Source organism: Trifolium pratense, linkage group LG5 (assembly GCF_020283565.1).
Source record: "Trifolium pratense cultivar HEN17-A07 linkage group LG5, ARS_RC_1.1, whole genome shotgun sequence".
Classification (NCBI taxonomy): domain Eukaryota; kingdom Viridiplantae; phylum Streptophyta; class Magnoliopsida; order Fabales; family Fabaceae; genus Trifolium; species Trifolium pratense.
In genome coordinates, this window is record NC_060063.1 from 23,543,663 (window position 1) to 23,559,086 (window position 15,424).

Consider the following 15,424-nt stretch of genomic DNA (forward strand, 5'->3'; position numbering starts at 1 on the left):
TTACAAGAAAAGCTTAACACTCTGACTGAACAAGCAGAACATTTTCAAGGTCTATATCAAGAAACTCTGAATAGAGTGAATGACTTTGAAAAGGGTTGTGCTGTTTGTCACAAACCTATTGATGAGCAGGAAATAGCTCTTCAACAGTTTGTGCATCTCAACCTTGGGAAGAGCAAAGCTGCTAATAGAATTTATAATGTTTTGAGACATAGAGGAGAAGGACTTGGCTATGAATATGGTAGAACATATTCAAAGCTGAAGACCTTTGCCAAAAAGGTTGGAAAATCTTGGGTTTATTATGTTGTTCCACCAAGTGAAGAGGGAAAGAATCCTGGTATTGTTGAAAATGACAATGATGATCTGAGTGATTTAGAAGCTGACAGCTCAAAGGAACCAAGTTCCTCAGGATCTGGAAAGAAAAGTTCAGAAGATAGAAGTTGTTCAGAACCTGAGAACATTAGTTCAGAAGTTCTGAAAACTTCAACATCTGAGACTTCAAATTCTGGAACCAAAGGGACTTCAGTACCTGAGTCTAGTCAATCTAAAAGCTCAGAAGTTTTTAAAAGAAAGAATTCAAACTCCAAACCTCAGATGCAGTACAGGACTCAGATTATTTATGATTCTAGAGTCAGTAGATATAATCAATCAGAACATGGGATTGGTGATAAATACAAACCTTGGAATCATAAACAATCCAAATCCTGAAATAATAACAGATTTCAAACAAAGAAAAGATTTCAAAAAGGTTATTATTCCAAACCAAGATCTTTCTCTAACACTAAACAACATAGTAAGCATTTGTGGACTAACAAGCGTGGACCCAGAAGATGGGTACCAAAAGCTGAAATAATGTATCATTCAGATTTACCAACTAGGAAAGGATATGTCCTACCTAGAGTATGGAAACAAGTCCTATGCAAAGGAAGAAGGGCTTATGTCCTAGACAAATGGCTGACAAGTTCTCAAGTTAACAATCAGAACTTGAGAAATGAAGAGGAAGAATACTGGGATGATTTTATCATTAACTGTGATGAAGAGTTCTACCGCAATGATTAAAGTTGTTTCTCCTACAGCCTGCCACTCAAAGAAGTATCATGAATCACTCATGGTATCTGGATAGTGGATGTTCAAGGCATATGACTGGTGACAAACAACTATTTTCTAAGCTGACTATGAAAGAAGGAGGATCTGTTGGCTTTGGAGGTAATCAAAAAGGAAAGATAATAGGTACATGTACAGTAGGTAATTCTTCCCTATCTATTAATGATGTTTGGTTAGTAGATGGACTCAAACATAACTTATTGAGCATAAGTCAATTTTGCGACAATGGTTATGTAGTTGTCTTTAATAAGGAATCATGTACTGTGTCTAAACAATCTGATAACTCCATTATATTCAAAGGTCTGAGAAAGAACAATGTTTATAAAATTAATCTTTCTGATTTGAATGAACAAAAAGTGTTGTGTCTTTTGACCTTGAGTGAAGAAAAATGGATCTGGCATAAGAGGTTAGGCCATGCTAACTGGAGGTTAATCTCTAAGCTTAGCAAGCTTGACCTTGTCAGAGGTTTACCAAAAATCAAATATCACTCAAACACACTTTGTGGTTCTTGTCAAAAAGGAAAAATTACAAAATGATCTTTTAAACCTAAGAATATTGTTTCTACCTCAAGACCATTGGAACTTCTTCACATTGATCTGTTTGGGCCAGTTAACACTGCCTCTATCAATGGAAAGAAGTATGGATTAGTGATTGTTGATGATTACAGTAGATGGACTTGGGTAAAATTCCTAAGAATAAAAGATGAAGCATATGATGAGTTTAGTGTTTTCTGCAAACAAATTCAAAATGAAAAAGGCTACACGATTTTAAAAGTTAGAAGTGATCATGGTGGAGAATTTGAAAATGAACCTTTTGAAAACTTTTGTGAAAAATATGGCATCTTGCATGAATTCTCTTCTCCTAGAACTCCTCAACAAAATGGGGTTGTAGAAAGGAAGAATAGAACTCTGCAAGAAATGGCCAGAACCATGATGCATGAAACTAATGTAGCAAAATTTTTATCGGCAGAAGCTGTAAACACAGCATGTTATGTTCAAAATAGAATCTATATCAGATCTAAATTGAACAAAACTGCTTATGAATTGTTCAAAGGAAGAAAGCCTGACATTTCTTATTTTCATCAGTTTGGATGTACTTGTTACATCTTAAACAACAAAGTCCATCTAAAGAAATTTGATGCTAGAGGTTATAAGGGTATCTTTATAGGATATTCTGAACGCTCAAAAGCATACAGACTGTATATTTCTGAAACACACACTGTGGAAGAAACTATGCATGTCAAATTTGATGACAAAGAGCCTGACCAAGTGTCAGAGCTTGTGGAAGGTTTGTCTAGATTTCAGGTATCAGAGGATCAGTATTCAGATATTCCAGACTACTCAGAACATCCATTCTCTGAAGAACCTCTGAACATGACAGTTCCTACAGACTCTGAACAACAAAGAACTGAAGCAACTGCTGAACCTGCTGTTGATGAGTCTGAAGATGATGAGCCCCCAAGAAACACTTTCAAATACAAATCATCACATCCAGAGGAACTGATCTTAGGCAACAAGGATAGTCCAAGGAAGACAAGATCTCAACTGAGAAATGAGGAATCTTTAGTTGGTCTTATCTCAATGATGGAACCTTCAAAGATTGATGAAGCTCTGAAAGATGATGCTTGGATTGTAGCAATGCAAGAAGAGCTGAATCAATTTCAAAGGAATGATGTATGGACTCTAGTGCCCAAACCTTCACACAAGAACATTATTGGAACAAAATGGGTATTCAGAAACAAGCTGAATGAACAAGGTGAAGTGGTAAGAAACAAGGCTAGATTGGTTGCACAAGGTTATAGTCAGCAAGAGGGGATTGACTATACTGAAACCTTTGCACCAGTTGCTAGACTTGAAGCTATCAGGTTACTTCTATCTTATGCTGTTAATCATGGAATAACCTTGTATCAGATGGATGTTAAAAGTGCCTTCTTAAATGGTTTTATTTCTGAAGAAGTGTATGTTAAGCAACCTTTTGGTTTTGAAGATGTCTCAAACCCAGAACATGTTTTCAAATTGAAGAAATCACTGTATGGTCTGAAACAAGCTCCAAGAGCTTGGTATGATAGACTCAGTAATTTCCTTCTTGAAAAGGGTTTTGAGAAAGGGAAGGTTGACTGCACACTCTTTAGAAAAACAACCAAAGAAGACATTTTAATCATTCAAATTTATGTTGATGATATTATCTTTGGTTCAACTAATGCTTCCTTGTGCAAGAATTTTTCTAAGATAATGCAGGATGAATTTGAAATGAGCATGATGGGAGAATTGAAGTTCTTTCTGGGAATTCAAATCAATCAGAAGAAGGAAGGAACTTATGTTCATCAATCAAAATATACCAAGGAACTTCTGAAGAAGTTCAACTTAGATGATTGCAAAATAATGAACACTCCTATGCATTCAACTACCAACATGAGCAAGTCAGAAGATGAAGGAAAAGTAGATCAAAAGGTCTACAGAGGTATGATTGGTTCCTTACTCTATCTGACAGCCTCTAGGCCAGATATTTTATTCAGTGTTTGCTTATGTGCAAGATTCCAGTCAGATCCTAGAGAATCTCATCTTACTGCTGTAAAGAGAATCTTTAGGTATCTGAAAGGAACAACAAATCTTGGACTTCTCTATAAGAAATCCAATGATTATGTGCTAAATGGATTCTGTGATGCTGACTATGCTGGAGATAAAATTGAAAGAAAATCCACAAGTGGCAATTGTCAATTTGTTGGTGAAAACCTTATCTCCTCGGCTAGTAAGAGACAAACTACTATAGCTTTGTCTACAGCAGAAGCAGAATACATTTCAGCAGCTAAGTGTTGCACACAACTACTCTGGCTAAAATATCAGTTAGAAGATTATCAGGTAAGCAGTCACAATATTCCTTTATATTGTGATAATACTGCAGCCATTCATTTATCAAAAAATCCTATCCTACACTCTAGAGCCAAACATATTGAAATCAAACACCATTTTATCAGAGATTATGTTCAGAGAGGCATTATAGATATTAAGTTTGTTGATACTGAAAATCAATGGGCTGACATATTTACTAAAGCTTTACCTGTTGAAAGATTTGATTTTATAAAGAAACATCTGAACATGTTTTCAATCTCTGAATGAAAATTTTTTTGGCAATTAAAGTGTAAGAGGTTATGTATATCAGAACTTATGATTCAGAACATCTGAAACACAAGCTCTGAAGTACTTAACTCTGATAGAGAATTTAAAAAATCTCAGAGGCTCTGAACTATTTAAGTGGGAAACGTTTAGTATTCGCTGCTGAACAGTTGTCCATTAAAATAGCAGTTACCGAGTAAATTTCTGCACGTGGTCTACGTGTGTCAGGTAGTGGGTGGTTAATGATGACTTTTAGTATTCAACTTTTTGTCAATTAGCGTAACTTCCCAAATTTGCCATTTTTGTGTTAACTGTGTGCATTTAAATAAAACTTACACAATACACTTGCACACTTCTCACTCTCACAACCTACACTTTCTTTTCTCTCTAAACCTTCAACAAAATTTTCTTTCTCTCTCATTAGTTCCTACCCTTACCTAAACTCCATCATGGCTGGTTCTTCGTCTTCTTCAACAACAAAGATTCCTCCGTTCATGTTCAGAAATCTTCAAATCGTTGGGAACGAAATGGAGTTTCCAGAATCTGAACTCATCTTTCTCTCTGAGAAGATGATAGATTTTGATAGCTTAAAGGCGAATGGGTTCGATGTGAAACAGTACTTCTCCACTCAAGGATGGGATAAGTACTTCAACATGCTTAATGGTCCTATTTACCCAGATCTCTTAAAGAAATTCTGGATGAAGGCAAAGGTTTTTGATAAGGTTGAAGCTAAGCAGGAAGAACTTGCTGCTATTGAAAGAGATCCCAGTTTAAAAGGTAAATCTAGGAAAGAAATGGGTTTACTGGAGTTTTCTGGAAAACAGATTAGGTCAAATATCTGTGGTATGAATCTGGCTTTCTCTCCTATTCACTTCAACGCTTTGCTTGGTTTGGATAACTCTGGGATAGAGTTAGATGTTTTTGAGAAGGACACAAGGTACAGAGATGATCTTCTGGCTCTGATATGTACAGATCTGAAACTGAAGGGTAAAGTCAAGGGTTTGACTGATGTCTGCAGAGTGCTTTTCAAGATCATACTAGCTGCTATCAGTCCAAGAGTTGGTGGTACTGATACAATCTCCTGGACTCATCGTCATCTGATCTACTTCCTTCTGAAAGGAACGAAAGTGAATCTGGGAGAATACTTCTTTGAGAGGATCTGTGAAGCAATCTTCTCCAGCAAATCTCAGAGGAAAACAGCCATCGCTTATCCAAGATTACTTTCAGACCTTCTTTATCAAGGTCATGTTGTTCAGAATCTGAAGAAGTTCCATCCAGAACTTGTGGAAAAGAAGTTCACTCCTGAGATTCTGAATGCAAGTTTTCTAACCAAGATGCGTATCATCTCATCAAAATTGGTTCAACCTCCACAAGAGTTTACAGCTAGTCTTGAAGATCGACTGTATGTAGATGGATATCCAGTAATCTCTGAAATGGATGCTGAGCACATCATCCAAGATTATCTGGAAGTTCTTAGAAAAGAAGGGTATACTGTTGATAGGAGTATGGTCCCTCCAGCTCCTGTAAACATGTACAATCCTAAGAGGAAACGTAAGAGGAAAGCTGAACAAGAAAAACCAGATCTTCTTGCTCAGAAGAAGGTTAAAGTAGAAGAAGCTATTGCTGAGCAAAGAACGAAAAGGAAACATGAAGCTATTTCTGGAAAAGCTGCTGCAACTTCATCAAAGAAGCCTATTGTTGTTGATGATGAAGAGGAAAGTGAAGAAAGTGACTCTTCTGAAACTCAGTCTGATTCAGAAACTGAGTCTGATGAAGAAACTCTGAGTACTAGGATGCATCAGAAACATGTTCCTGATCCCAAAGGTAAGTCTCCTAAGTACATCTTTAACGAAGCTCAAATTGGAATAGGGTTTACCAAACCTCTTAGAACTATTCTTCCCAACATTTCAACTTCTGATAACCCCCTCTCTGAGCTAGAAAAACACCTTAGCCCTGACCCCCTCAATAATCAGTCTCTTACTCATGAAACCCACAAATCTTCATCACCTCCTAAAACAAAATCACCTCTACCTCAACCTCAACCACAAAAAGAATCATCTGACATTCCATCATCTGAACCTCAACCAGATAATCCTATCTCTGAACAAACCTCTCCCACAAAGCAACCCTCTCCTGACAAATCTCCTGAACCAACAACTGAACACAAATCTCCTGAACCATCATCTAAACACATATATCCTGAATCAACATCTGACATCTCATCTTCTGAATCAACTCCTGAACCCAATCCTAATCCAAGTGCTGAGCATGCTTCTCCTGCACGCATTCATACTTGTGCCCCTAAACCTTCAGAAGCAGAAGTTGTCATCATTGACAACCCTGCCATTGAATCAACAAAACACTCTACCATTCCCAATATCTCACCCTCATCCTCTGACCCTTTTGGTAACCTCTCCAATCAGCTTTATGATGATTTACTTAGGTTATCACACATTCAGGACAGGTTTTTGGTGTGTCCCTCTGATGTGGATATGGAGGTGTCACTAATTAAGGCTAAAATATGCAATGCTCTGGATGCAATGGGTGATGAGATCTAGACTGTTTTTGGACAACGGGATTTGGAAGTGGTACATCTGCTAAAGGACAGCTTAGCAAGGGCTAGTTTGAAAAGACTGACTGTGTTTAACCATGAAGAGCATGAGCGTGCTAAGCTGGCTGTTATTTCGGCTACTGCAAGGCATATGTCTGCTTTTAAGGAATGCTGGGTGGATTCCAAGCTTTTCAAGAGTCTTGAGGATCAAAGGATTGAGAATGAACGTCTGGCTGAAGCTGTTGCAAGACTTGCTGAAGTAATTCCTGAGCTGAACCAAGAGGATGCTCCAGATGCTGATATTCTGATGATTGATTATCCAGAGGAAGGTGAACCCTCCTCTGATAAAGGCAAGGCACCTTTGGTTGAAGATCAGTTGCAGATTCTTCAAGAAGCTCTGAGGGAACAACAAGAAGGTTTGGAAAGGCAAAGGATAGCTCAACTCAATTTGGAATCTAAAGTGGATGGTCTAGTTTCCAACGTGGGTTCTCTGAATGACAAATTTGACCAGCTCTTAGCCTTTCTCAAAAAACCTTAGGATTCTTTGCACCTTATGTCTTTAATGATTATTTATAGTCTGAACAATCTTATTTTAAATTTTCTCTTATTTATTGGTTTGATTTTTTTTTTTGTTGTGTGATGTTTACTTTTATTTTCTTTGCTAAACAAGAACATAAAAACACAAGATGAATTTAAAAGAAAATTTTTTTATTGCTGATCTGATAACGATGAGTACATTGGTTAAAAGAAAAAGACGACCTAATCCTAGTCAGAAGGATAATACTCAGAAGAAATCTCAGATTTCTCCTCAGCATCCTCTGATGAAATTTCTATAGGCTCTGGGTTCTGCTCTTCTTCTTCTTCCTGTTCTTCTTCTGGAACATAGCCAGCCAAGAACTCAACGTAGTCAGCATCATCATCATTTTCTTCAGCTTCAGAATCTGATGAAATGATTATAATCTCAGCATCTTGTGGTTTCTTGTTGTCTTCTTTATCTTTCTCATCTTTTTCGCGTTCCTCTTCTTTCTTTCTCCGAACCTCTGCAATACGTGAACTAAATCTTCTCATTCTTCTTGATTCTTCTTGATATACTTGTTTTTTTATTGTTTTTGTGTGAAGAATGTATGTTAACTCGTTCACCTTTATAAACCCTTTAGCGCGTTGTTTTTTGTTTTTGAAATAAATTCACCTTTGTAACAACCACTCTTCTTCTTTGACTGTCTTGGTTATCTAAATTTTTTTACTTTTTGATAATGACAAAAGGGGGAGTAGTTACACATTAATTGATAAGTGATAAGTTTCAAAGTTGAAACCACGCTCACGCTTTTATCCGTTAAGTTAAAAGTTAAAAGTTGTTTCTTTTAAGTTGTTTTACGTATTTCAATGTGGAGACTAAGTAAGTTGAAACTGAAATAAATTTCATAAGTAAGGATAAGTTAAGAGTGCAATTTTAACTTAGCCTTATGAGACTTAGGGGGAGAGCTTGCAAACCTCTCACTCTGAAGAAAGATATGAAATTTGTTTTATTCCAAATTATCTTAATCTTATACTAAATTAAAATATCATGGATAAAACTTAAAGCTTAGGCTTTAAGGAGTATCAATCTTAGGGGGAGCTTGCAAACCTCACAAACCTAAGAGAAACATGATAAGTTAATTTAACAACAATTGTCAATTAATACTTATGTTTGTCATCATCAAAAAGGGGGAGATTGTTGGAACAAAATTGATTTAAAAATGTTTGCCCCTAAATCTATTAAGGTTTTGATGATAACAAAGTATTAATAAACAATTGGAAGGACTAAAAATTTAATTTAAGTGTGCAGGACTTAGATTCAATTAAGCTCTGATTAAAGATCAGAAGATAAGGAATTCAGAAGTTTGTAAGCGTTCAGAAGATTGTGAGACTCAGAAGTTGTAATCTTCAGACGATGAAGCCTTCAGAACTTCTTAAGGTCTAAGCTTCATCAAACTCTGATGATCTTCTTGAAGTTTGTAAAGATTCTCTTTTGCAAGTCAACTCTTCTACCAATGAAGAAAAGGACCTTTCAAGCCTGATCAGAACAGCTAATCTCTTTCTGTCTGTCCTCTTTTGAGAACGTGGGTCATCAGTGGTGTTAGCTGAATAAGGAAAGTCTTCTCTGCAGTAGTCAAAGTACCTGAAACTCTTACTTAGTTTTAGATACAACCAAACTGCATCAAGACAGGCTGCTTGAAGACAAAAGGTTATCTACTTCAACGGTCTTCTTTACAACGACTCTTTTCTAGTCATATATATATACTAAAGGAATCAGTTGTAAAAAAAATCAAGGATTATTAACACGCTCGAACAAACTCTGAATTCCTCATACAAAGCTCTGAACCTCTGAACTGTGTTGTTGCACTTTTAGTTCAAATATTTAGTATTTGTTCTTCTAGGTTCTGATTAAGAGCTGTTGTATACATTCTATTATTCATTTCATTTGTACTTGAGCATTGTGGTGAAGTCTCTTGCTTGTGTGCTTGAGCAGTTGTAATCTTGTGTGATTATAGTGAAATCCCTTGGAAGTGCAAGGGGACTGGACTACTCTCGTTTTGTGAGAGGAACCAGTATAAATTGCTTGTGTGATCTCTCTCTCTCTTAACTTGTTTTATTGTGTTATTTATCCGCTGCTGTTGAAGTTAAGTTAAGAACTTGAAAAAGTTTTAAACTTGACTAAAACACAATTCAACCCCCCCCCCCCCTTCTTGTGTTTTCACACCTTCATGTATGTTGGCTCACGCGGACTTCCTTGGCCTCGGCCTCTACCTCCCTCATTTATTCTGAATGGGGGGAGTGTCGCTCCCTCATTTACACAAACTGTTAAAATTTATCTTTTTAAAAAAGATTTTTTTAAAAATTTCGGTTTTAAAAAAAAGAATATAAATATACTGTTTTTTTTTTTACTTTTTTCGAAATAATCAAATTTAAATATATTTGTTTTATTTTTTTTTCAAAAACAATAATTTTTATAAATAGTGATAAGAAAATATTAGTAACAAATTACAAAATACTAATTAATAACTATTACTAAGCATACGGTAAAAAAAAACTATCACTAAGTATTATAAATTAAAATTACGTTACTTACTTGGGTGCCGAGTAGATTCTTACTTGGCGCGCTCCTAGCCCACGAACTCCGCTCCTAACCCACAACCTCCGACGACCACGATAATAAGACTTGCGAATAAAAATGGTAAACAACAAATATTAGAACATATACATTTAAATAACAAAACAAAAATTTTAACTTTGGAAAAGTAAAACACAACACTTACCACTTTTTGGATGAAAATATGAAAGTTGAAAGTATGAAATTTAAGAGAGAATTTAGAGAAAATTTAGAGAGAGAATGAAAATGTAAAAATGAAGTGAAAGTGGAATGAGTTATATATAGGAGAAGTAGGAGAAGTGAATTAATTATTAAGTGTAAGTGCAAGTGACCGTTGCATTCTTTTTCAAATTTCGAACATGCATTACTGGCGGCCAGCAGGCGCCAATAATGCACAACGGTCAAAGAATACTGACGGCCTGTAGCCGTCATAAAGTAACATGCATTACTGACGGCCATCATGCGCCATAAAAGCTCAACGGGGTTACCTGAAATACTGACGGCCTGTAGCCGTCACTAATGCCTACGCGCTTTTTTGCAATACTGACGGCCTGTAGCCGTCACTAATGACCAGTCAGAATTTTTTCGTTCTTCAAGAAAGGAAAAATGCATTACTGACGGATGAAATCCTTCATTAACGTAAAAATACATTACTGAGGGCTTTTAGCCCTCAATAAATTTGGTCAACAATATCATGTTTTCTTGTATTCATCAGCCTGAGGCGAAATTCTTATAGCCTGAGGCGGAAACATTAGTTACTTGCCTCATCTATAAAAGGGAGTTGGAGATCTGAAATTGGGGATCGAAAATTGACAAGAAAAATAGTTTTTTGAAGAGAATTGAGAGATCTAGGAGCTTGGAGGCAAGGATTGAAGTGTGGAAACACATCAAGATCAACTTGTAATCATGCTTTCTTTTACCCTTTTGATTGTAATTTCTCATTTCACTATGTGTAACTAAATTTCCATGATTGGTCCTTAGGGGATTCTAATTACTATTTATCTTGAACAATGTGATTATCATTTGATATGATCAATGAATTACGAAGTTAGTTTCTATTGATTATTCCTTGTGCTTAATGCTTTATATATATGATTTGGCCAATTATATGATGATTTCAATTATTTGTTTTACTATGAAAATAGGAATGAATTATTGATCTAGGAATAATTGATCAATTAACTTTCACTTAAGACATTTTAGATTGTTAATTGAGATTTAAAGGATAAAAGTTTTTATTCCTCACTTGATCATCGATCATCCTAAAAAATTAGGGATTAATGATCAAGGGAGAGGATTATGTTACCAAGACATTGGGCATAATCAGTTGAGATTTAATCTAATCATGAAACTAAATTAAGTAATTTGTAATCATACATGAAATTACCAAGAAAAATAGTAATTAGATGAACCAACAAGGATCAATCGCTTCTCTTTCATCAATTTGAATTCTAAGTCATATTTAAGTTTCTGATCAAAATTTGAACCAAGCAAATTTTTCCCCTTGTTACAATTATGTTTATTTGTTTAAGTATGAGTTCAAAATCGTGTTTGAATCACAATAATCCCTGAGCAAAGAACGATTTTATACTACTTGACGACAATTTAGTATACTTGCTATAAATTTCTATCAATGTGGTTTTTCAAATTTTATAAAGTGTAGAAGTTATTTTATAATAAATTATTTTGGCAAACTCTAGAGCACTAATTTCATCAAAGCGGTAGCTTGTCCTATATTACTTTCTTCATTATTCGAGTATGGAAGAGATTAAATTAACCTCTCCTTGTTGCTTCTTGTAGGCTTGCATCTGACCTGATTCGAGACTTTAATTTGTGCTGCAATATGCTTAATGTGAATCTTACGTCTGTTCACATGCTTACTTGGGAGAAACATTCCGCAAATTGACTATAAAGTGTAATGTTGACGGATCTATTTTTATGATAGAAGGAAAATTCGGTATCAGTGTATGCTTTCGTGATAGCTCGGGTTCCTTTGTCAAAACATATACTATGATCTTTTTCTTTGTAGTTAGTGTTGCTGAATGTGAAGTTACTGCAATGAAGCATGCATGCTCTCGCGCTCGCATTGTCTAATGGCCTTTTGAGAGTAATATAATCTTCGAAAGTGACTGTCAACGGATTATGAATGGTATGCGTAATGACTTGTATGTAAATGAGTTTGACATTTTTCTATCAACTTGTATAGTTCCCTTCGCATTTTTATTTTTAATTACAATATATATAACTTTTGTTAGGAGGCAAGCTAATAGAGTCGCTCACAATTTTGTTAGGGGGACTTTATTTCAGCCTAGCCACAGTATCATCATTATTATCCACCTAATTGTATCTCTGATATTATATTAAATGAAATGCAATTAGTTCATTTTGCTTAATATTTAATCTTTTCTTTCAAAGAATATAAAACATACTATTTATACATATTTGATAAATGATGAACCTATAAAGGCTTAAATGCAGTTTTACCCCCTGTTTTGATTAAATCGGAATTTTACCTCCCCTGTTTTAAAATGAGGACTTTTACCCCCCTTATTTTATAATTTTTTGGACCCCCCCCCCCTAAAATTCGGCTTTCGAGTCACAACTTCAAAGCTCCGCACATAACTCAATTTGGATCAATAATTCACCAAACGGATACCGAAATGATCGTAATCGAGTTAGATTTCCACAGAATCAAACTCCACTAAATTTGGAGTTACAGAGAGAGATTAATTACTGTTTTAGTGTAGGTATGTCCCCCAAAATTCTGCACACAATCTGCTTTCGTGTCACAAATTCAAAGTTTCGCACACAACTCAATTTGGATCAATAATTCACCAAACGGATACCGAAATGACTCTAATCGAGTTATCTTTCCACAGATTCAAACCCCACTAAATTTGGAGTTACAAAGAGAGATTAATTACAGTTTTAGTGAAGGTCTGTCCAATTACTCATTTTGCAGAAATCTACTTCTGACCTTTAAATTCAACATCATCTACCAAACACATCGTAACTCCAAATTCGATGAAATTGAAATGAAAACAAGGGTAATTTCATTAGCTTTCTAGACATGTAAATGCTATTAAAAAATCAGCCACAGGGTGAGAGACATGACAAAAATACCAGTAGTAGTTCCATACAATAATTAATTTGGACAGACCTTCACTAAAACGGTAATTAATCTCTCTCTGTAACTCCAAATTTAGTGGAGTTTGATTCTATGGAAAACTAACTCGATTGCGGTCATTTCGGTACAAGTTTGGTGAATTATGGATCCAAATTGAATTTTGTGCGAAGCTTTAAAGTTGAGACTCGAAAGCAGATTTTTTGTAGAATTTTGGTGAGAGGGCAAAATCCAAAAAATTATAAAACAGGGGATAAAAGTCCGCATTTTAAAACACGGAGTTAAAATTCCGATTTAATCAAAACAGGGGGCAAAACTGCATTTAAGCCTATAAAAAAATATATAGTAAGTAATAGATCAAGTGAGTTTTATTTATATTTTTTTTACGGCAGTCTAGTAACTAAACTCACATTATAAGTATTGATATATGAAGAATATAGAATTCGAACATTGACTCCTTTAATAATATTGCTAGAAACTACTAACTGAGCTACTCTTTTTTTTAAACGATAAATATATTATTATTAATAATCATGTCTCTGCACAAGACAAACAGAGATCAGTAAAAGAGGAATTACACCACTAACTGAACCAATCTTATAGATACAATATGATACATTTCACAACCTATCAATTTTCAATATATACCTCACATTAAGAAAATGTTTTTTTTTTAAGAAATAGACTAATTAAGTTGACCGATATTTTTTCAATTTTTATAAGTTAAATGAATAAATTGTTACTCGGGGTATTTTGCAAATTTAAAAATCTAAATTGTTTCGCAAGGTATTAAAATGACTTTTTTTTAAGTTACTAGGTTTAGTGATGAGGAATTTAGGTAGTATACATGAAGTCTTATGTTCGATTCTCATTGATAATATTGTAAAAAAAAAAAAAAAACTTTTTTTTCTACCGTAAGTAACCATTAAAATGCCTATCTTACTCTAATCTAATTTTTTTAATGTTTTGTAAGGTATTAAAATCAGAGAATAACTAAACTATATACATCTTGTTTCGTTACATGTTTGAATCTTATGGCATCATCAAGTTATCCTAAACTACTTTCAAAGCTTATTCTCATGCACATTCATTAGTAGGCAATATAGCCAAACAAATTAAAATATTGTTTAATTATATTATTAGTTGAAATTAACGAACCATGCATTATAATTTAGAATACGATGGCTATGTATTAACGTATTTGAATTAGGATTAGCAAGTTGTTTCATTACGTAACAAGAATTTGATATTTGGTCTTATCCAAAAGTTATGGAAGTCAAGAACGTGTTTTTATAGATTTTAATTATGATTTTATGTTAAATAATAGATAAAGAATTAACATTGGATTATATTTTTTTGAAGTAATTTTGAAAGGTTCCGACTTTCGAATTGAAATTGGAATGTACAAAACATGCATAATTCTGCAGATTTATTAATTTGAAGGATTGACAATATCATTGGACTTATTTTGTATGTTCTGTCGTTTAATTGTAGTTATGGATGATGAATAAAATCTGTCAGACAAATTGAAACTCGATATTGTCAAACCATTGATTTGAAGGCTAACATTGATCACTTTAAAAAACGTTTTTCGAAACTTGATATTAATAACTTGCTCCAAAGACAAAGAGTCAAATGAATTACAACTAATTGTTTTTTGAACAACTATTCAACTAATTATTAATATCACTATAAATTTTAAATTTATTTCAAAAATATATGTGGTACAATTAAACTCATAATAAAAGTGAGAATAAATAAAGTTACAATTTTTTTGGAATTTTCCTACATTATATTTCAGATTGGCTAAGACTCATTTTTGTACTAGACTGGATCATCTTTAGTCACTAGCGCTTGGGCGGACCATAATATGGACACGCCCTAAAGCCACACTGAATAAGTTTTGAGTGTCCCATTATGACCGTCGGATGAAGGAATTTAGACAATCTCCCTACATGATATGTTCATGACGACAACCGTCTATAGGAAGATTTCTAGGACCTAAAACATTAATTTTCTGCACTATAAAGTTTAACTCATCCTCTATATATAGTGAGTAATTTAATTAGTTACATGTGAATAGTTAATCAACCTCACTTAGGTCAAGTCTAAATGGAAATTTCTTTCTCCAACTCCTACATATGCTATTTTCCTTCATAATAAGACAATTATATATGTCTCTATTTGAAACAATCCTTCTATTTTGGCTAATTAATGTTTGAGTATGAGATAACTACAAAATTAGAATTTCCAAAATCAAACATAAGACAATAATTTTCTCAAAGCAAAGGCAATACAAATCACACTTTGCTAGTCTAAAATTAATAAGCTAAGGTTGAATCTCATCATATGTGTAATTAGTGGCATTGGTTTTTCTTTTAATTAGCTAAAAGATTATCATACTT